Consider the following 22579-nt stretch of genomic DNA (forward strand, 5'->3'; position numbering starts at 1 on the left):
TGAAAATCCACATTCATAAAGGGAGTTACTTCACACACAGTTCCATAATGAGTGGAATCAAGGATTTGGACCCCTATCCCCACCTCTCACAAAACCCCAAATCATTAATTTCAAAATCATTGTGAATAGTTTCTTTCAATTAACAAGAAGAGCTATTGTTTGAGAGAGAATTCAACCTGAAAATTCATTTGGGTTTCAAGTAATTTATTAGAACTTGTAAATTCACAATATTTCAAAGAGAGATATTGAATCCTTAAAAGTCAAAGACTTGTTTGTCATGATCAGTCCGTAGACATCGAGAAAGCAGAAAATATGAAACATCTAGTGATGAGTAATTCACAAGGAAATAATTATAAATACAAGTCAAATAAATAGGCAATTCTTGTTTTTTAAATTAGAATTCATATGGAATGATGAATTGTTCTGATTTGTTTTATAGGAATTTTATACCAAGTAATTTCTCCCTACATTTTATGGAACAGCATGGAGGTCTAGTTGATAGAACATTGGACTGAGAGGCAGAATCTCATAAATTCTCTTTCTGGCTCTGTCATTGGCTTACTGTGTGGCCCTGAGATACTTATTCTGACTCTCCCCACTTTAGTTTCTTCAGCTGTAAAATTTGGATAATGACCCTGACCTACCTCGTGGAATACTGTAGAATTTAGGCTATCAAGTCTCGAGATTTCACCACTCATTATCATTATTCTTGGCCAAATATTGTAACATTTTTTTCTTCCCACTGTCATGTCACACAACACACATTTCTCACAAAGATTTTGATAATCTTATCATAACCAGGTTTCTGCAGTCCTGTTTCTTCAGACAATAATAAACACTATCCACGCCTATTTTTCAGATGTAGAGATTAAGTTAGAGAGACAATATGAGTGTCCCTGGATCACTGAGGTCATCATCTGCTTAGCATTGTATCTTGCATGTTTTAAAAATGGCATAGTATCTGGATTTGGATCTAGGAAGACTTGAGTTCAAACCAGGCCTCAGACATTTACTAGCTGTGTGTTCTTCCTTGGGCAATTAGATTTAGTTCTTATTCTAATTTCTAATTCTAAGTTCATTAGAATAGGTCCATCTCTCATTGTAATATTTATTCTTTCTCATTAACTGTTAACCAGTCAGAGTTGATTGCCACCCTCAGGAACACCCACTCTTCCAAGGGCATATAAAGTGCGAGACTACTAAGAGGATTCTTCTTTGGCATTCTAGAGTGTCACTGACACATTTTATTGGTATTAGCATTGTTAATAAAATGATCAATTACCCGGAATTTGCAGAGTCATGAAATCTCTAGACTTTATAGCCTAAATTCTTTGCAGCATTCTTTTTAATGCACAAAGTCATTCCAAACTCAGAAAGTCCCAGTAGTCTTCAAAGACTACTACATGGGGAGTAGCAAGGCTGAGATTTTGTCTGAATACACTAGAGCAAGGGGTTCCTAATATTTTTGTTTCAATGACCCCTATGACAGACTGGAAAAACCAATGAACTTCTCAGAAAAATATTTTTAAATGCCTAAAACAAAATGAATAGGAATACAAAGGAATTAGAAATTAGAATTAGAAGTAGAACTTAACCTCTGTTTGCCTCAGTTTCTTCAGCTGTACAATAGGGATAATAATGGCATTTAATTCCCAGGATTGTTATGAGGACAAAATGAGATACTTGTTAAATTCTTTGAAAACCTTACAGCACTATGTACACGATAGTTGTTTTTATTAAGCACATTTTGTTTACTTAAATTAATTTAAAGTGAACTCATCAGCCACAGATAGCTTAGTTATATTACTTCTTCCACTTAACTCTCTTATTGACAATATCATTACCATATCTTTATGCAAGTTTCAGGAGGTAGAAGGAATGGTGGCCAAAAGGAAATGAAATGGACCTTCCTTGAAATTTCTGGGTCAGGAAACAAAAACCAAAAAGATAAGTAAAGGTTGGATATATGACTTCTGTAGTTTCATGACGCCTGGCATCCTGACCCAGGTCCCATATTTTGCATTATGAAGAGAGAGATCAGGATGAGATGTGTTGCTGAGGGAAATGAATAAGAGGTTACTGGCATTTTCAGTCTTCTCAAACTAGCCCAGAATTTGTCATTTGCATAACACAAAGAAGTATGAGGGAGGAGGTTAAAAGTAGTTTTCTTAACACAGATTTCACTTATCTTCCCTTCCATTTTGGAAATTAGAGGCCAGGGAATATTGCCTCATTTGAGAGTATAATAAGAAATAAAAGCTAAAATGGATTTCTGAACATAAGTTAGATGTGAGTTTAACTAAGGGATTCACAGGAAATAGAAGAAATGAATTCAAAGAAGTATTCTAAGGGAAGACATGATCATAGACTGACTCAAGGAAACAGCTTCATAGACATGGGCTGGAAGATCTGAGAGAGGAAATTTCCTCCGTTGTTGAAGAAGAAAAGTTTACTAACCTCAGTATCCCTAGTCAATGTTGGATAAAATAAATTGTGATGCTAGGATAGTAGGATAGATGAAGAGCAGTTACAGTGGACATGTGACACCCAGAGCAGAGCAGTGAAAATGTGGTACCAAATGGGATGTAACATGTTACAGAGAGCAGACCCAGTAAAGAGCAGGGCAATGAGGTCACCAAAATAGCAGCATCACTTCTAAAACACCTAAGGCATGAATTCTCTTTCCTTCTCATGTGTAAAATGAGGGAGTTGAACTAGATTACCTCTAATTTGCCTTCTACCTTTAAATCTCTGATTTTCTTATACCTTTTCTTTGAAATGTGTGTCAAGGCAACTAGGTGGTGCAGTGGACAGAGCAGGATCTGTAGTCAGGACCTGAGTTCAAATCCAACCTCAGACACTTTACACCTACTAGCTGTGACCCTAGGCAAGTCATTTAAAACCCCTATTGCTTCACCAAAAAAGGAAGAAAGAAGCATGCCTTCTGACTTAGTAGTTTAAATGAATGTTCTTTTGGGGACTATGAGAAGGGCTTTGAAGAGCATTCTAAACCACAAAGTATCAAGAACAAAGAATAGCTTTTTGAGGACCCATGAGAAAGGGGACCTGCATTGCTACAAAGAGGATGCATTAGTTCTCAGCTATACTGAGGCTTATTTTTCTCTTAATGCAAACCAATAGATGTGTTTAAATAAGACAATATCAAAATACAAAACCATAGCAAAACTTGTGTACTGAAGTGCCAAACTAAAAAACTGGAAAACTAATGCAGGCAGTGTTTTCAGGGTGAGAAAGATTTAAATAATTCATACTCATGGTCAGACATTCAAGACATCCCTTGAAATGAAGTCTTCACTTAATGATCTTTCATTTTTTAAAAAGGATACTAAAAAGCTAGAAAGATCCAAATAAAGCCAAAGGAGATGATGATGGGTTTCAAGCTCATGTCAAACAAGGATTGATCAGAGAAGTTAGAAATGTTTAACTGGAAACAATATACTTCAAAGGGAGATAGAAATTATCTTTAAAAGAATATGCTGGTGTTTAATAAACATAAGACTGCAAATTACCAGGGAAAGGATTCCCTTTTTGATAAGAAGTTCTGGGAAAACTAGAAAGTAGCTTTGCAAAAACTTGATTTTTAGATCAGCATTTTATATCATACAGTATTAGACTCATGACTCTAATACACATTCATAAAAAAAAATAGACTCCACAAATATGGCTGGGGAAGAAGTCCAAACCGAACAATGGATTGGCAAGAATATAAAAGATAAAGCAAATAATTTTTATAATATAAAATATTTTAAAATATATAAAAATCAATGAAGACAATGTTTGCACCAAAAATCACATATGAAAGTCTAATTTCCAAGATATTACAAGATAAATTACATAGTATAATTTTGAAAATATTACAAGACAAATTATATGCATGTTTATTTACATGTGTGTACACATATATGTGCATATGTACACACATTATCTCTATATATATACACATACATACATACACACACATATACCAAGAACCAATCCTAATAGATAAGTGGCCAAGGGATATGCACAATTTTAAATAATTTCTAAGTATAAAAAGCACTTATAGTTAAAAGAAAATGGCAATTATTAGAGATGACAAGAATGAGAAGTTAGTTTTAGAAGAGCATTGGGCATAGGTATACTAATAAACTTTTCAATTCATGAAAGTCTAAATTGGCCCAACCATTCTGAATATAAATACAATAAAAAAGGAATTGTTATTAGTATGTATGTTATTAGACATATACTTCAAGTAAGTCAAAGACAGAAACAGTGGTACCAAAAGATTCATAGCAGCTCTTTTTTGCAGTGGCAAATAATTGGAAATAAACTGGATAATGGATATGGAAGGAATGGGAAAAAAAAGAATGATGACATATTGATGTAAAATTTATTCTGGCATCCTTGTGCCTAAAAGAGAAAAGAAAAAAATTCCTCCTCCTTTTGTGAGCAAAAGGACTTTGGATTTTTTCCCCTTAGAGCATTTCTTTCATCCATGCTTTTCTTTCCATTCTCACAGCTGCAACATCCTAATTCATCTCCTTAATACTTCTGTGCCTAGAGCAGTTTCTTGTTTCATTCCCTCCCTAAAAATGCCACTTTTATCATATTACCCCCTTCCTCAAGAATCTCTAATAGTCCCTCACTGCCTAGGGCTTAAAGTCCAAAGTCCTTGGGCTAGTTTGTAGTTTAGGAAGAAGTATTAAGTAAGGTCTTTTCCCTTGATTCAAAAAGGCCAAGGCCATCCACTGCATCCTGGGCCATCACCAGTCATCTTGACCTACAACTTGGCACTGGACTTCTATGACTCTAAAGGAGAGAGCAAAGCTGACAACTCTGAGCAGCTCTGCCTCACTTAAATCCAATTTAATTGCAAGTCAAGAAATCACCCTCATGATATGATTAGTCCTCTTCAAGAACGAAGGATGAGCAACAATAGCTTTCAACACTTTCTACAATCTGGCCCCGTTGTACTTTTCCATATTTATCTTCCAATATTCCCACACACAAACTCCTAACTTAAACTAGATAGCACTAGTCATAATCCTCAGAATGTGCTATTTCCTACATCTGTACCTCTACTTATTCACTCCTACATGAAATGATTATACCCGTCCCCGCTATTGACCAAACTCAATCCTATTCTTTATATTGGGGTATAAACAGCTCCAATTTTTGCACCAAAGAACCTGGTTTTCACATGCTACCTTCATCACTCATTATCTATGTAACCTCGGACAAGGTACCTAAACTGTCTGGGTCTCAACTGCCTCATCTGTAAAATTAGGAGATTGGACTATACAGTCTCTGTCTCCTTGTACTATTAATCCATTGTCTTTCAAGCCCAATTACTTATAATCTTGCCTCTTCTGTGAAGTCCTTACGTGGGCACCCTTCTTTTTCTCTTCCTCTAAATTATTATAGCATTTTTTCTGACCACTCATTCAACACCTTTAACTCTCATCATTATGTTTTTATCAAGGTAAGAGATGTCCATCTTACACCTCTATGATTTTTAAGTTGGACCCACTCAAGATGAATTAGCATAGTGACCATTCTAGCATATCACTTGTCAGTTTACTCTGTACTGGGCATGAGGAAGTAACCTCTTTGCTCTCCCAGACAGTGAGAAAAAGCTAACCCCATACTTTATTATAATTATCTTACATAATATGTCAGAGAAACAAGACATAACATAAAATGTTAATATATCTTCTAGATTTTAAGGTTTTTCTAAGTGTAATCAGGTAACGAGAAAGAATATTTGTAATCTAAGATACAGAGAGGGAGGGTGCAAGATTTATTGACTTCAAAAACAGGAATAAGTTGACAGAAACTAAAAGTTAAAAGAATTGATTCATTTACTATAATGGCCTCACAATTTCTTTGATGCAAAAAAAATGCCCATTACTAGGATTGTCTTTGTGATGTTTTGGGAAATTGGGGAATGGTACCCCAAAATAAGAATAGTTGATCAGAGAGAGAGAGAGAGAGAAACTGATAACCCTAACAGCTCTAATTGCCCTAAAACAAAATGATTAGCAATTTTGGGTAATGTCTAAGTTACCTATGAAAGCAAGCAGATCTCAACAAGAGCTTGGAGATAAAGGTGCATAAAATGTAATTTTATCTTTTTTTTCAGGAGGTAGAAATGTTTCTCGTGCCATTTTAATGAAAGAGATCCCATCATGGGTAATCGGTTTGTCTCAGAGAGAAGGAGATGAAGCAAGTGCTGGCCTTTTCCACATGACTTAGGATTACAAGAACTGAGTTTCAATTCCATCTCTGATACTTACTACCTTTGTGATTGAACAAGTCACTCAATCTTGCTGGGCCTCAAGACCATATGAAATGGCAAAGTTGGACTAGATTTCTAAAGTCCCTGTTCAGCTCAAAATCTATGGCCTAAGACTCTATTTGACTCAAATATTGTCATTAATCATTAAATAGAAAGCTGGTGAGAGGACTAGGATGGATTGCCTCAGGAATCCCTATATTCTATAAATTCTTACTTTGGGGTTCATGAAATCAACTTTGCAAGAGAAAGTTGAGGTAGAAATGTGAGAAGTTTTCCTGAAGAAAAAATCGGGGTGTTTTAGAGGAATACAAGCTAATTGTAAGTCAGTTCCCTGTTATGGTAGCCGAGAAATCCAATACAATCTTGAGCTACCTTAGGAGAAGCATCATTTCCTAGAATAACGAGGAAATAGTTCTGATATGGCGTCTCAGCAGAAAACAGGTGGAGTAATATATGCATTCCTCAGCATCATGTATTAGGAAGGGGACTGATAAGCTAGAGACCATGCAAAAGAAGACAACCATGACAGTGAACAGCCTCAGGTTCCTGGCATATTCAAATTAACTGAAAGAATTTCTAGCATACAAAAGAGAAGGCTAAGGGCAACAGAAGGAGTCTCTTCAAGTATACTAGAACCTTGGTATAAGAGTAAACTAGTTTAGATATGCTTCACTGGACAAGGAAAAGTTTTAGCAAAATTTGTCTTGCAGGAAGAACAAAAATTCGCAGCAGGAACATCATGTTGGCTTCATCACTGACTTAGAGGTGCTAGCTGGAAGCTGCTGCTGTCCAGAGGAGATGTCACTATGGGAATAAGACAGAGTGGGGAAAGGCTCTTGCTTTTTTGTTGTAGAGCCAACTGGAAATCCTCAGCTAGCCGCTGCACCAATTGGTATCGTGCCTCAGCCAAAAGCCCATCCAGCTCCGGAAGGCCCTCTGCAAGAGGCACTAACCCATCCTAAAGGTAGTTCAGGATTGTCCCAAGATGATGACCACTCCTGTCAATCAGCACACAGCCTTTGGAGTCTGTGAGCACCTCCATTACAACCACTGGACATAGCTTTGAGTATGGTGTCCTGCTTGGTCAGCGTCTGCAGGGTGGTGTAGTGGAGCAAGCCCCCCACTTTCAGCTTTACATACTTGTTGCTCAGACTCAGGGGCTTGAGATCATAGGTGGCTCCCCTGCCTATCGCCTCGAGGGTGGGACATGTGGGTGGCAGCTACTGACTGGCCAGGCACTCAGGACCCCAGGGGAAGAGGCGGTCAGGCATCCCAGACCAGAGGCCTTGGCTGACATTCTGGCCATTCCTGATGGAGGCGGGGGTAAGTGGAAGCAGCAGAAGCAAAATCCCTCCTCCTCTCCAGGTTCCAAGTCACTCCACCTTCCCCAACCCCAGCCCTAGCCACAACCTCTGACCCTAGTCCTCAGACTCTGACCCAGAGAGCTCTTCATTTCCCTACCACCACCCCCTCCTCCCTCTTGTCTCCCTCACACCAGTCATGACTCTTCTCAAAGGTAAAGTGCAGGTAAATTTGTTTTATTTTTGGTTTATATTGTGTACTAATCATTGCTATTGTATTTCAGGTGCATTAAGGACAAAAAACTTACTTGAAATTATAAATAATTATTTTTAATGAATATTTTTGGGGATGTGGTACTGATCATCTGACTTTACATTATTTCCTATGGGGAAATTTGCTTTGCAATACGAACAAATCACCTATACACAAAACCTCGGAACAAATTAAATTCATAAACCGAGGTTCTACAGTGCTTATCAGACTGTCATCTAGAAAGGGATTTGTACTTCTAATTTGTTCTATTTCTCCCCAGAAAACTGAACTATTAGGGATGAGGGAAATTTATAAAGAAGCCAATTTATGTTTGATATAGGGAGAAGCATCCTGAAGTTAAAGATTCCCCAAAGTGGAAAGGATTACCTTAAGAGGTACTGGGTTTTGGCCCAGGGATAGAGTGTGGGACCTGCTGCTGGGAATAAATGGATACAAATACAACCTCAGATACTTACTAGCTGTGTAAACCTGGGCCACTCACTTAACTGTTCTGTGCCTCAGTTTCCTCATCTGTAAAATGAGGCTAATAATAAGACATTTCACAAAGTTGTTACATCACATGAGCCAACATAGCTAAAGCACTTTGCAAACCTTTAAGCCCTAAATTTAGGCTACCTATAATTATATTCTCCTGTTAGAGATCTTTAACAAAGACTAGGTGACCATTGTTGCTTAGATTGTAAAAGGCCTTCTTTTTTATTGTTGTTCTTTATGGGTTGAACAAGATTCTGTCTAGAACAACCTTCCAACCCTGATCCCCTATAATTCGGTCCTAATTACTTTCACATATAAGTTAACATGTGCTGCAAGAAGATTGGTCATTGAGTGAGTGATGCCAGCTAAAGTCATTATACAAGGATACCAAAAGGGAGAAATGTATTAATGTATACTATTGAGTTAGTTTGACTTTAGCAGTGGGATACCTTTAATGCTGTGGTATTTCAAAGATGTGTGATTGTATCTAAGTGGATGGATTCTCCCTGCATTATTATACCTTATAACCTTTCCTTGCCTTAGCAGTTTGTTAAATACTGAAAAATCAATAGTAATTGATTAATTTGAGGCTTTCTGGTGCCATATTTAGAAGATGGCAGTGTGCAGTGAGTATACAGGAGTACTGAGTAATTCTTAATGGAAAGATGCTTTGATAGGCACTATAAGAGCTATGCTGTGATGGACACCAAAGTTAATGTAATGACTTTCTTCTATAGCTTAGGGTTTGACCATGCTGGCAATTCCTGGGAAAGCAAACCCATGAGAGCTAGTATGGTCTGGATTTTTACTTAAAGCTTAGATATGGAGAATCAGTATCTCCCAAATAGAGTCTATTATCTTTTCCCAAAATCCTTCCTTCCTCATTAGTTTTTCCTTTTTTTGTTTTTTTAAATTTCTTTTCATTTATTTTACTTTTTCCAATTACATGTAAAGATAGTTTTTAACATTCATTTTTGTAAGATTATGAGTTCCAAGCTTTCCTCCTTCCCTCTATTCCCTCCTCCCTTCCCAAGACAGCAAGCAATCTGATATAGGTTATACATGCAAATTCCTTATAGAACAGAAGTATTCCATTGTATTGATATACTACAACATGCTCAGCCATTCCCCAATTGATGAGAATCACCTCAATTTCCAATTATTTGCCACCACAAAAAGTTGTTATAAATATTTTTGTACATGTAGGTCCATTCATCTTTTTTATGATCTCTTTGTGATACAGAACAAGTACTGGTGTTATTGGATGGATATGCAAGTTGGGTTGCCCTTTGGGCATAGTTTCAAATTATTCTTCAGAATGGTTGGATCACTTAACAACTCCACCAACAATGTATTAGTATGCCAATATTCCTATATCCTCTCCAAGTTTTATCATTTTCTATTTTGTCACATTAGCCAATCTTCTCAGTGTAAAGTTGTTGCTTTAATTTGCATTTCTCTAATCAATAGTAGTTTGGAGCATTTTTTCATATGACTATAGATAGATTTAATCTCTTCATCTGAAAACTGCCTGTTCATATTCTTCAACCATTTATCAGTTGTGGAATGAATTGTTGTTGTGGGCTGCTCAGTGTCCAGCATTAAGCATGATTGGAGATGTGAATAAGAAATGACCAGACCATATGGGTAGTTCAAGGAAGAACTATGAACTCTCTTTATTGATTCTTAGGACAAAGTTTTTATAGAGCAAATGAGACAAAGGAATAGGGCTCAAGTTTTCCTATCATTATCTTAGTCTGCTATATCCTGGAAATAGCACAGAACAGATAATTAAATAAGGATTTGTTATCTAGGTGACTAAAGTCTGGGCATAGAGCTTTTGATTTCAAAACTCAAATAACATCCTTTTAAGTATAATCCATTTCAAAGAACTCAGGAACAGGCTTAACAAAAAGCTGCATCTCAAAGAGCCCCATTTAGAGCACACTGTCAAGATTTTTTATATAAGTCCTGAATCAGGTTCCCTTGTCTACCCACATAATCTGAATGCTGAATCAAATATTTTGGCTCTCAACAAGTTGTATTGTTATAAATTTGACTCAGTTCTCTATATATTACAAATGAGGCCTTTTATCAGAAATTCTGGCTTTAAAATTTGTTTCCCCATTTTCTGCTTTACTTCTAATCTTGGTTGCATTGGTTTTGTGTAAAAACTTTTTAAATTTCATGTAATCAAAATGATTCATTTTGTATTTCATCATGTTCTCTTTCTCTTCTTTGGTCATAAATTTTTCTGTTTTTCATAGATCTGACAGAAAATATTCCTTGCTCTCCCAAGTTGCTTATGATATCACCATTTATATCTAAATGATGTATTCATTTTGACCATATCTTGGTATAAGGTGTGAGATGTTGAGCTATGCCTACTTTCTGTCATATTATTTTCCAGATTTCCCAGCAGATTTTGTCAAACAGTGAGTTCTTATCCCAGACATTGGAGTCTTTGGATTTATCCAACAGCAGATTACTATAGTGATTGACTACTGTGTCTTATGTACCTAATCTATTCCACTGTTCTGCCACTCTATTCCTTAGTCAGTACCAAATAATTTTGATGATTTCTGCTTTATAATATAGTTTTAGATCTGGTACAGAGAGGCCACCTTCCTTTGCTTTTTTTTTTCATTAATTCCCTTAACATTCTTAATTTTTTGTTCTCCAAGATGAATTTTGTTATTATTTTTTCTAGCTCTATAAAATATCTTTTGGTAGTTTGATTTATATGGAATAGAATAAGTAAAGTAATTTAGGAAAAATTGTCATTTTTATAATATTAACTCAGCCTGCCAATGAGCAATTGATATTTTTCCAGTGATATAATCTGATTTATTTGTGTGAAAAGTGTTTTGTCATTGTGTTCATATACTTAGTCAGTTTGTCTTGGCAAGTGGATTCCCAAATATTTTGTTCTCTCCAGTTATTTTAAGTGGAATTTATCTTTCTATAACTTGCTGCTGGGCTTTACAGGTAATACATAGAAATGCTGATTATTTATTTGGGTTTATTTTGTAACCTGCCACTTTGCTAAAATTGTTATTTCAAGTACCTTTTTTGGTTGACTCTCTAAGATTCTCTAAGTATACCCTCTTATCATCTACAGAGTTACAGTTTTGATACCTCATTACCTATTCTAATTCAATTTCTTTTTCTTCTCATTGCTGAAGCTAACATTTTAGTACAATATTGAATAACAGTGGTGATAATGGGCATACTTGTTCATTCCTGTTCTTATTGGGAAGGGTTCTGGCTTATCCCCATTATATACAATGTTTGCTGCTGGTTTAGACAGACACAGCTTATCATTTTAAGGAAAATTCCATTTATTATTATACTCTCAAGTGATTTTAATAGGAATGGATGTTGTATTTTGTCAAAAGCTATTTCTGCATCTATTAAGATCATATGATTTCTGTTAGTTTGGTTATTGATGTGATATTTTTTAATTATGCTGATAGTTTTCCTAATACTTAACTAGCCCTGAATTACAAGTATAAATCCCCCCTGATTATAGTATATCACCCTCATGATAAATTATTATAATCTCTTTGCTAAAATTTTATATAATTTTTTTGCATCAATATTCATTAGAGAAATGGGTCTATAATGTTCTTTCTCTGTTTTGGCTCTTCCTGGTGTAGGTATCAGCACCATATTTTTGTTGTACAAGGAATTTGGTAGGATTTCTTCTTTGCCTATTTTCCCAAAGAGTTTATATAGTATTGGAATTAATTATGCTTCATGTGTTAAATTTCACTTGTAAATCCATCTAGTCCTTGAGATTTTTTTTCTTAGAGAGTTCACTAATGGGCTATTCAATTTCGTTTTCTAAAATGGGTTAAGTATTTTATTTCCTCTTCTGTTAATTTGGACAATTTATATTTTTGCAAAATATTCATCTATTTCACTTAGATTTCCAGATTTACTGTCATACAGTTGGGCAAAATAACTCCTTATTATTGCTTTAGTTTCTTCATCATTGATGGTAAATTCACCCTTTTCATTTTTGATACTGATTATTTTGCTTTCTTTTTTAAAATTGAATTAACAAAAGGTTTATCTACATTAATGTTATTTTTTTCATAAAAGCAGCTTTTAGTTTTATTTATTAGTTCAATAGTTTTCTTTTTTCAATTTTATAAATCTCTCTGTTATTTTCAAACTTTCTAATTTTGTATTTAATTGGAGATTTTTAATTTCTTCTCTTCCTATCTTTTTAATTGCATGCCCAATTCATTGATCTCCTCTTTCTCTACTTTATACCCATAAGTATTTTTAAATCTAAACATTTCCCCTTAGGGGGCAGGTAGGTGGCGCATTGAATAGAGGACTGGCCCTGGAGTCAGGAAGACCTGAGTTCAAATCTGGCCTCAGACACTTAACACAAAACTAGCCATGTGACCTTGGGCAAGTCACTTAACCCCAATTGCCCTCCAAAAAGAAAAAAAAAATTTCCCCTTACGACTATTTTGGCTGCATCTCATAAGTTTTGGTATGTTGTCTCATCATTGTCATTCTCTTTAATGAAATTATTGATTGCTTCTATGATTTTTTGTTTGATCCACATTCTTTAAAATTAGATTATTTAGTTTCCAATTAATTTTTAGTCTATCTTTCCAAGATCTTTTATTACAAATATTTTTTATTACATCATGATCTTTAGAGGATACATGGTCAATTTTTGTGTAGGTACCATGTGTCACTGAGAAAAAACTAAATGCCCTTTCCTTCTTTCAAAGACATGTAATAGGTCTTTGTTCCTCTTCATGTGATGTAATTTACTCTATTCTGCCTCCCCCTTTCCTCTTCTCTCCATACAATCCTTTTTTTTACCCCTTTATATCAAAGTCAACTTAAATCCACACCCTCTGTTTAGGTATACTCATTCTAACTGCCCTAATAGAGGTAGAGTTCTCAAGAGCTATGAGTATCCTCTTCCTATGTAGGCATATAAACAGTCAAATTTTATTGAAGGACATTTTTTTCTTTCTTATTTATCTTTTTCTATTTCTCTTGAGTCTTGTACTTGAAGATTGAATTTTTTGCTCTCCTCTGGTCTTTTCATCAGGAAAGTTTGAAAGTCTCCAGTTTCATTGAATGTTCATGTTTTCTCCTAAAAGATTATGCTTTTCAGTTGCTCATGGGTAGGGTGAGCTAATGTAATAAAAATGACAATTCTTACTAAACTAATTTGCTTATTCAGTGCCATACCACTTAAACTACCAAAAATTATTATATAGAGCTTAAAAATAATAAAATTCATTTAGACGAACAAAAGTCAAGAATGTCATCACTTAACTTTTTATGCATATAAATATTATAAGATTATTGGAGGCAGAAGTCATTTCTTTTATGTTGTATTCCCCATAGAATCTAATATAGTGCCTTGCATATAATAGGTACTCAACAAATGTGTTGTTTTTTTTTTCTTAGTGGACAAGGTACATCATGGCTCGTTGGGAGTTCACTCAAGGAAATACCAGTGTAGCAGAATGAACATTTGATTCTTTTAGGAAAAGTGGTGAAACAAGATGTTTTGAATAAAGTTTCCTAATGTAATGCTAAAATGCATGTAGTACTTTAGGATTAAAAGAGCTTTCTCACAACAGTGAGGCTCAGTGGAAGTGTTCTTATCCCATTTTTCAGATAAGCAAGCATATTTAGAGAAGAATGATGACTATGATCAAAGAGTTGTTTAATATTTAAGCCAGAATTCAAACCCAGGTGCCCTGACTTCTTTCTTTTCCCATTCACTTGACCAGTAGTTGCAATTTAGATGCCAAAATTGAATGTTCAGGAAACCACAAAGAAATTAAATTAACTTGCTGTGTGAACTTAACCAAGTCTCTCCCTCATTTTCCTTACTTATAAAAATCTCTCATATCCCCTGCAGCACTAACATTCTATGATTTTATGGAAGTGAAACTTGCTGAAACAAAGAGAGCTAGCAAAAAATAACTTGCTATACAGAGCACAATCACCACATTATTATTTTGTCACAAATAAGATCTGTAGCAGTTTACAAATAGATTGTTGGTGCCTCAGACCACACTGCTAAGTATCTCTCTAAGGTCAGGAGCTAAAAAAGTTTCTGGAGAGAAATAGAGATCTCTAGATGCATTTCTTTATCCTCCACTTCCCCATCATAAGAAACAGATACAAAGGCCCCCGAGAAACAAAAAAAGGCAAGAGTGCTTCATGCCACTCTTGTTTTCTATCTTCCTCCTCTAGAAGCATCCAAGAAACTAAAAAAGGAAACATGTAGAGAGGAGGAAGATAATCAGGGTTGATTGTGAGTCTCGGAAAAGTCTCAGCTACTGAATTGAAACTCACACAAAATGAAAGATGAAAGATCACAAGAGAGAAAATTAATAACCATCTTGTCCATTGCCAGTACTTGGGGTCCCATTCTCCCAGCTGCTTGAGGCCCTTCAGCTTCACCGTTTAAATCTGAGTTAGAGGCACATGCAACTAACTCAGCTGCTGTGCCTTCCTGCATGATACTTTTGCCTTTCTTTAGCATACCCTAAAGATAGCATTATTATATGAGCCGACTGGCAGTCTGAGGCAATTTCATCATAGCTGCTGAAGCCACTGACTCTGGTCGGGAAAAGCTCTTCCACCTGCAGGGTATAAACTAGCAAGAATATGAAAGTTTGGGGTAGCATTGGTAACCTTAGGGACCTGAAATCTGACTGATTCAGGCCCCCGAATCCTCTTTTCTTCTCTATCTGCTATTTTTGGCTTTACATCTGTCTGAAATACCCAGATTCACTGCCTTCACTTGCTTCTTTCTTCTGCCTGTTTATCCACAGCACAAATAGATTCTCTGTTAGACAAATAGTTTGGTCTTAGGCTATGAATAAACAGTCAGAGAATCTTAAGAGTTAGGACTTCAGAAGTGACCTTGTGGTCCCTCTGTCTAAATAATAGTTAATATTTATAAAGCATTTTAAGGTTCACAAAGCATTTTATATGTTATCTTATGCAGTCCTCGTAACCACCCTATGAGGTAGGTGTTATTCTTATATTCATTTGTAAGTTGGGAAACTGAGTCTAAGAGAGATTAAGTAACTTGCCTGAGGTCACACAGCTAGTAAATATGTAAGAAGAGATTCAAACAGCTCCTCCTGCCACCAAGTCCAGGGCTCCATCCACTGTGACATCTATCTCCCTCTAAACAACAAACAAAAACAGCAACTGGTATTCCCAGGCTGTTTTCCATTCAGCAAATACAAACCAATTCTGAACCCACTCAGCTTCTGAAGTCAGACAATATAGGGCACATGGAGGGTGGTATGGTCAAAGATATAAATCAAAATCTCTGTATAGAATTTTCTTGACAAGTGGTCATCTACTTTCTGCTCAAACATTATCCATTGATTAGGGGAGAAGAGAGAATAATAATTTTAATAGCATTTTCTGTGTGCCAGGAATTGTGCTAAATGCTTTACAAACATCTCATTTGATCCTCAAAACAACCCTTCAAAGTAGATGCTGTTATTATCCCCATTTTAAGTTTAGGAAACAGAGGCAAACAGAGGTTAAGTGGCTTTCTCAGGGTTACACAGCTAGTAAGGTCTGAGGGCAGATTTGAACTCAGGTCTTCCTAAAAGGCTCAGCACTCTATCCACTGTGCCACCTAGCTGCCTGATGAAGAACTCACTCATTTCTGACAAAACTCATTACAATCCTTGAGCTTGCTGTTTGTTTATCAAAGATTTTCTTTACATACAATTGAAATCTACATCCTTCTGAAATTTAGGAATGAAGGGATTGATAGTGCATTTATTAAGCACTTACTCTCAAATAAGTTGTGCAAAGCACTGTATGCGAGGGATACTAATAAAAATGCAAGACAGATCCCTCTCTCAGGGAAATCACAAGACTTCCACCAGTTCTGCCTTCTGGGAACCATGAAAACATTTTTTTTTATCTTTCTGGCACACCATCCTTTCTGTTGCCCCCTCTTTTTTCCCAACATACATGAAAGCTCCAACAGTTTTAACTGATTTTATACACAAGATAAGTTAGCTATTTGGCCGAACTGATCAATCCCACTGAACATTCATAAACAGAAATATAGTCTAATCACATCAAAGAGGGATGTTATCAGACATAATTCTGATTTTGCAGATGGTGATATTATCTTCCAGAAAAATTATATCATATTTTCCTAGATCACATACTTTAGCAGAGCTGACAATAGGGGCAAGGTCTCTTGCTTTCCAGACCAAAGTTCAGTTTCCTATACTACACTTCCATTCTCCATCTTGGTAACATATTGAGAATGGAGGTGCCTTCCAGACACAGAGAGGTGCCTGTGAGGTAGAGAAGGAAGGCCCCATAAACGTGGGCATGATTAATGCAGCATTCATTGATCAGGCATAAAGATTTTTGGCCTCTCTCCCTTTTGAGAGATTTCACAGGGAAAAATACTCTATATTCTGTCTTGGTAACTTAAACCAGCATCTAACAATTCTACAGTCAGAATATGACTGCTATAAGTTTTGTTTCCATTCCCAACAAGATATTTTATACCAGGGGTGGAAAACCTGTGGCTTCATTGGCACATGTTACCTTCTAGGTCCTTGAGTGTGACTCTTTAACTGATTCCAAGTTTTACAGAACAAATCCTTTTATTAAGGGCATTTTTTCTGTGAAGTTTGGATTGAGTCAAAGGACTAAACTTGAGGATCTAGAGCACCACATGTGGCCTTGAGGCCAGAGGTTCTCCACCATTGTTATGGTACTTTGGAGATAACATAAAAATACAGAAAACTACCTTCAAAAGATTATTTTTATCATATGAAAAAATGTATTCAATATTACCCAGAATAATGATATAATGTTTTGTTCTCCTTTCTGCCTTTCCCCATTGAGACATATCAACATTAAAACTTGCTGACTGCATTCTGTCTCAATCTAGTTCTTTGTTCTTTGGCCAGAAATGGACCTTTTAATGAGGTGCATTTCCTTTACTTTTTCCCTTTCCCTGCTTTAGTTTTGTTCTCTTCATACATTAAGCTATAAGGATGCAAGATCCTAAACTGAGTTAGAAAGAAACATAAATAGCTATTCTCACTTACTATCTCTAATATGTTACTTGATGGGGAAAGAAAATCAACAGTTTCTAATAATTCCCTTAGTACAGAAACTGGGCCTATTTATAAAACCCCTTGTGAGCCAAGAAAATCTAACTAAGGTCCATGGGGGACAAAAAAAGACTAGCTGGGAAAAGGTATGATTGCCATCTCTGCTGATGTTGATTTCCTATGTTAGAATATCAGTTCCATGAAGTAAGGAAAAGGATATCTTATTTAAATCCTTTTATCTTCCCCAAAATGGAAATTCACCATTTTGTACATAGTAGATATTTAAGAAGTGTTTGTTGGTCATTGTCGATAGTAATTGGGGGAGTTACTTTGATCTATTGGATTCATCAAGTAGCCCTCTGAAAAATGTCCAAAACTGGCTATTTCTAAGGGGGAAAAGAGGAAAGCATAAATAATTAATGAGTTATCACAGAGCATTTGGTAGATATATTATTGTTCTATAGGTGGCTTTGAGTAAATCACTTTTTCTCCCATTCTATCCATTTAATAAGCATTTTATTAAACACCTATTTCATGCCAGGTCATATATTAAGCACTGGGTATACCAAAAAAAATGAAAAAATATCAGACCACAAGGTACTTGTATTAGGGAAAACATAACACATATATGAAAAATAAAACATAAAATATATACAAAGTAAATACAAGATTCAATGGAAGATAACAAGAAATTGGGTGTTGGGGGGCCAGGATTGGCTTTCTACATAAGGCAGTCCTTGAGCTAAGTGCTGAATGCTTTGGATAAAGTTAAGGATTATGTGAGGCAGAAAGGAGGATGGAGGCCACTCCAGGCATCTGGGACAGTCTGTGCAAAGGCACAGAGAAGAAGATGGAAAGATGTATATAAGAAACAACAAATGAGCTAATATGTTCTCTATCCTCATCATTACCTTCTGGCTTCTCTGGCTCCCTTTAAGTCCCAGCTAAAATTTCACCTTCCTTAGGAAGTCTTTTCCAATTACTTTTTTTTTTTAAAGCAATCGGGGTTAAGTAACTTGCTCAAAGTTACACAGCCAGTTATTTCTGGGTGTGGTGCTAAGTATCAGAGCCTGGATTCTATCCCAGGTCATCCTGACACTGGGGCCAGTGCTCTTACTCCCTGAGCCACCTGGCTGCCCCTCCAATTACTTTTAATTCTAGTGCCTTCTCTGTGTTGATTTATTTTTATTTTTATTTTATTTTATTTTTTAAAGCAATTGGGGTTAAGTAACTTGCTCAAGGTTACATGGCCAGTTATTTCTGGGTGTGGTGCTAAGTATCAGAGCCCAGATTCAATCCCAGCTCATCCCGACTCTGGGGCCGGTGCTCTTACTCACTGAGCCACCTGGCCACCCCTAAGCAACTGGGGTTAAGTAACTTGCTCAAGGTTACACGGCTAGGTGTTTCTGGGTGGGTGCCAAGTGTCTGAGGCCGGATTCGATCCCAGTTTATCCTGACTCTGGGGCCAGTGCTCTTACTCACTCTGCTACCTGGCCGCCCCAAATATATAATTTTTTCTTTTTGGAGGGCAATTGGGGTTAAGTGACTTGCCCAGGGTCATACAGCTAGTTTTTGTGTTAAGTGTCTGAGGCCAGATTTGAACTCAGGTCCTCCTGACTCCAGGCCCAGTGCTCTATTCACTGAGCCACCTAGCCACCCCGATTTCTTTTTATTGATTCTGTATGTAGCTTGTTTCTACATATATGTTTGCATGTCATCTCCCCCATTTGATTGTTAACTCCTAGAGAGCAGAAGCTGTTCTGTATTTCTTTGTATCTCCAAACTTAGCAATGTGTTTGCCACATAGTAGGTGATTAATAAACATTTATTGACCACTTTTCTGCTTAAAGGATAGAACAACTTGTAATATGCCTGGAAAGGCTAACTGAAGCAAAACTGTGAAGGTCTTCAAAAGTCAATCAGGAGTCAGTAGTTAGTATTGGAGGCAAGAGGGAGCCATTGGAACTTCTGGAGCAGAGGAATGACATGAACAGATCAGTGCTTTAGGACTATCCTTTTGGCATCTGTACTGAGGGTAGATTAAAGAAAGTAGAGTCTGGGTACAGTACTACCAAAGAGAAGGCCACTGTAATAGTAATTTGGAGAGGGGACAAGAGATTGAGCTATGCCAAAATTATTATCCAAATAAAACAGAAAAAAATATGAGGGGGTGAGACAAAGGACATAGTCAACAGTGACTGTAAGGTAATAAACTTGAAGGACTGGAAAGAGGAAAATGAAAGTTAGGAAGATATGAGCATTGAGCTTTTATATGCTCCAGAAGAACAGCACACATGATAATTATATCAAAAAAGGAACAAAACCCTCTGTTTTACTATAAAAATATAGACATAACTGAAGGCTTGTCATTAACAATCTATTTGACGAATTAGCACATTGTTACTTCAAATGTTTTGGAAGGTTAATACATGTAAGTAAAATTACAACAAAATCAACAAGCAACATTTTGTTTTGATTGCCTTCCTATCATTGTTTCTTTCCCCCTTTCTGCACTTTGTTCAAATGATTTTGCTGAATTTAAAGTCATTCTTAATCCTTATGAAGTGGTTGAACTTGAATCTCCAAACAACTGGATTTTCTCCTATTTCTCTAAATGTCAAGCTGCTGAAACAATTGAGTAAGGGCACACCCACTCAGCCTACATTTATTGAGTACTGAATCTATTAAAAAAAGAAAAGATCAGGCTGGAATAAATAATGAAGTGATTTACATAACAAAACAGGCAGTTATCATCTCTACAAAGGTAAAAAAAATGCTTATGTCCCCCCAGAAACATTTGTAATGCTTCCTCTTCTTCATCTTTCCACCAGCCACCATAGGCATTGTCACCAACTGTGCATTTCTTTAAGAAGTTAATGGAATAATCCAAGCTACTATGGCAAGAACTCCCTATTTGACAAAAAACTGTTGTGAAAACTGGAAAGCAGTATGGTAGAAATTAGGCATAGAGCAACACTGCACAGCATCTCATAGCAAGATAAGCTCAAAATAATCATATGATTTAGACATAAAGAGTGATATCATAAAAAATTAGGGGAGCATAGAAAAGATTACCTGTCAAAGGAAAAGTTTGTGATTAAAGAAGAGATAAGAAAGGATCACAAGAGGTAAAAGCATGATTTTGATGGCATGGAACTTAAAAAGCTTTACACAAAAAAATGCAGCAAAAATTAGAAGAAAAGCAGAAAACTGGGGGAATATTTTTAACCACAAATTTCTCTAATAAATATCTCATTTCTCAAATATATAAGGAGCTAAGTCAAATTTATAAAAATAAAAGTCATTCAACAATTGATAAATGGTGAAAATATATGAACAGGTAGTTTTTAGAAGAAAACATCAAAGCTATTAATAGTCACAAAGTACTCTAAATCACTAATATTTAGAGAAATGTAAATTAAAACAACTCTGAGGTACCACTTTAAAACTATCATATTGGATAACATGATAGAAAAGGAAATGACAAATGCTAGAAAAGATGTGGAAAATAGGTACATTAATGCATTGTTCATAGAGTAGTGAACTGATTCCACCATTCTGGAGAAAAAATTGAAATTATTCCCAATGGTCTATAAAATTGTGCATACCCTTTGACCTGGTCATATTTCCACTTGGTTTATATACCAGAGATTAAGGGGGAAAGGAAAAGGTTCCATACGTACAAAAATATTTATAGCAATTCCTTTTGTGGTAGCAAAGGATGGGAAATTGAGGGGATGCTTATCAATTGGGAAATGATTAGAAAAGTTGTGGTACATGATTTTGATAGAATACTATTGTTCTATAAGAAATAGAGGTGGCTAGGGTGTGTGGTGAATAGAGTACCAGTCCTGGAGTCAAGAGGACCTGAGTTCAAATCCGGTCTCAGAAACTTAGCACTTACTAGCTGTGTGACCTTGGACAAGTCACTTAACCCCAACTGCCCTGCCTTCCCCCTCCAAAAGGAAAAAAAAAGAAATGACAAGTAATATGGTTTCAGAAAAACCTGGGAAGACATATAAATTAAGTCAAAGTAAAATAAGAACCAGGAGAATATTGTACACAGTTAACAGCAATATTATAATTATAATCAATTATGAAAGATTTAGCTTTTATGATCAATACAATGTTCAAGTTGTTTGTTTCAGTCATGTACAACTCTTCTGTTTCTATTTGGAGTTTTCTTTTTTTTTCATATGCAATCATCTTTTTTTATTCTACTATGTTATGAAAATGTATGTTTTCTTTCATAAATAAAAAATAAAATAATGAATAATTTTTGAAAGAAAAATAAAGGCTGATCATTAATCCACTCTAACCATTTTTGACCCTAAGTTGGAGTATAAGCCATCACAGCAGTTAATTCAACAAGAGACAGTAATAAGGTTCTGAGAGGCATGAGGAGGTTTTTTTTTTGTTGTTTTTTTTTTTTTTAGCAAAGATATTGGAGTAGCTTGCCATTTCCTTCTCCAGATCATTTTTATAGATGCAGAAACTAAGGCAAACAGTGACTTGCCCAGGGTCACACAGCTAATATGTGTCTAAGGCCAGAATTGAGCTAGGAAGATGAGATTTCCTGATTGCAGACCCAGCACTATAGCTATGACAATTCCAAAGGACTTATGAAAAATACTATCCACCTCCAGAGAGAGAATTGATGAACCCTAAGTCCAGTGAAGCATATTTTTTTCACTTTTTCTTGTTTGTCTGTTTTGTTCAACATGGAAGATATGAAATTAAAAATTCAAGGTTTACATGACTTCATATGTATGAGTATTGTATTGCTTGCCTTTTCAATGGGTGGGTGAGGTGCTGTGGAAAGGAAGAGAATTCAGAACTAAAAAAAATGGTGAAAAGAAATGAATGTAATTAAGATACATTTCTGCATTGCTTTCTTTATTGTCTAAATATGTACCTCATTTTAAAAAATAGACATGTTTCTAAAAAGCTGAAAGAATTTGTTAAACATGAATCAAATCACCTTTTTGTTTTTGTGAGAGCTGAAGCAAAAGTTCTGGCTTCAAATGCAAATCCTAACTTTAGCTGTGTGACCTTGTGCCAATTACTTCATCTCTCCTAGCCTAAGATGCTTTCTCTATACAAGGATTTCAGTGAGAAG

The 22579-nt window shown here is 35.9% G+C and overlaps 1 long non-coding RNA gene and 1 pseudogene across 1 annotated transcript in view; both read right to left on the reverse strand.

The window, feature by feature from the left end:
• LOC138145023 (uncharacterized) overlaps positions 1 to 22579 on the reverse strand; it is a 328164-nt gene that overhangs the window by 36162 nt on the left and 269423 nt on the right. The window lies entirely within an intron of this gene.
• LOC138145109 (BTB/POZ domain-containing adapter for CUL3-mediated RhoA degradation protein 1 pseudogene) lies at positions 7036 to 7595 on the reverse strand (annotated as a pseudogene).

This window comes from Petaurus breviceps, unplaced genomic scaffold, assembly GCF_028583685.1.
Source record: "Petaurus breviceps papuanus isolate PSGF00001 unplaced genomic scaffold, PetGlider_PUasm1.0 90723, whole genome shotgun sequence".
Classification (NCBI taxonomy): Eukaryota; Metazoa; Chordata; class Mammalia; order Diprotodontia; family Petauridae; genus Petaurus; species Petaurus breviceps.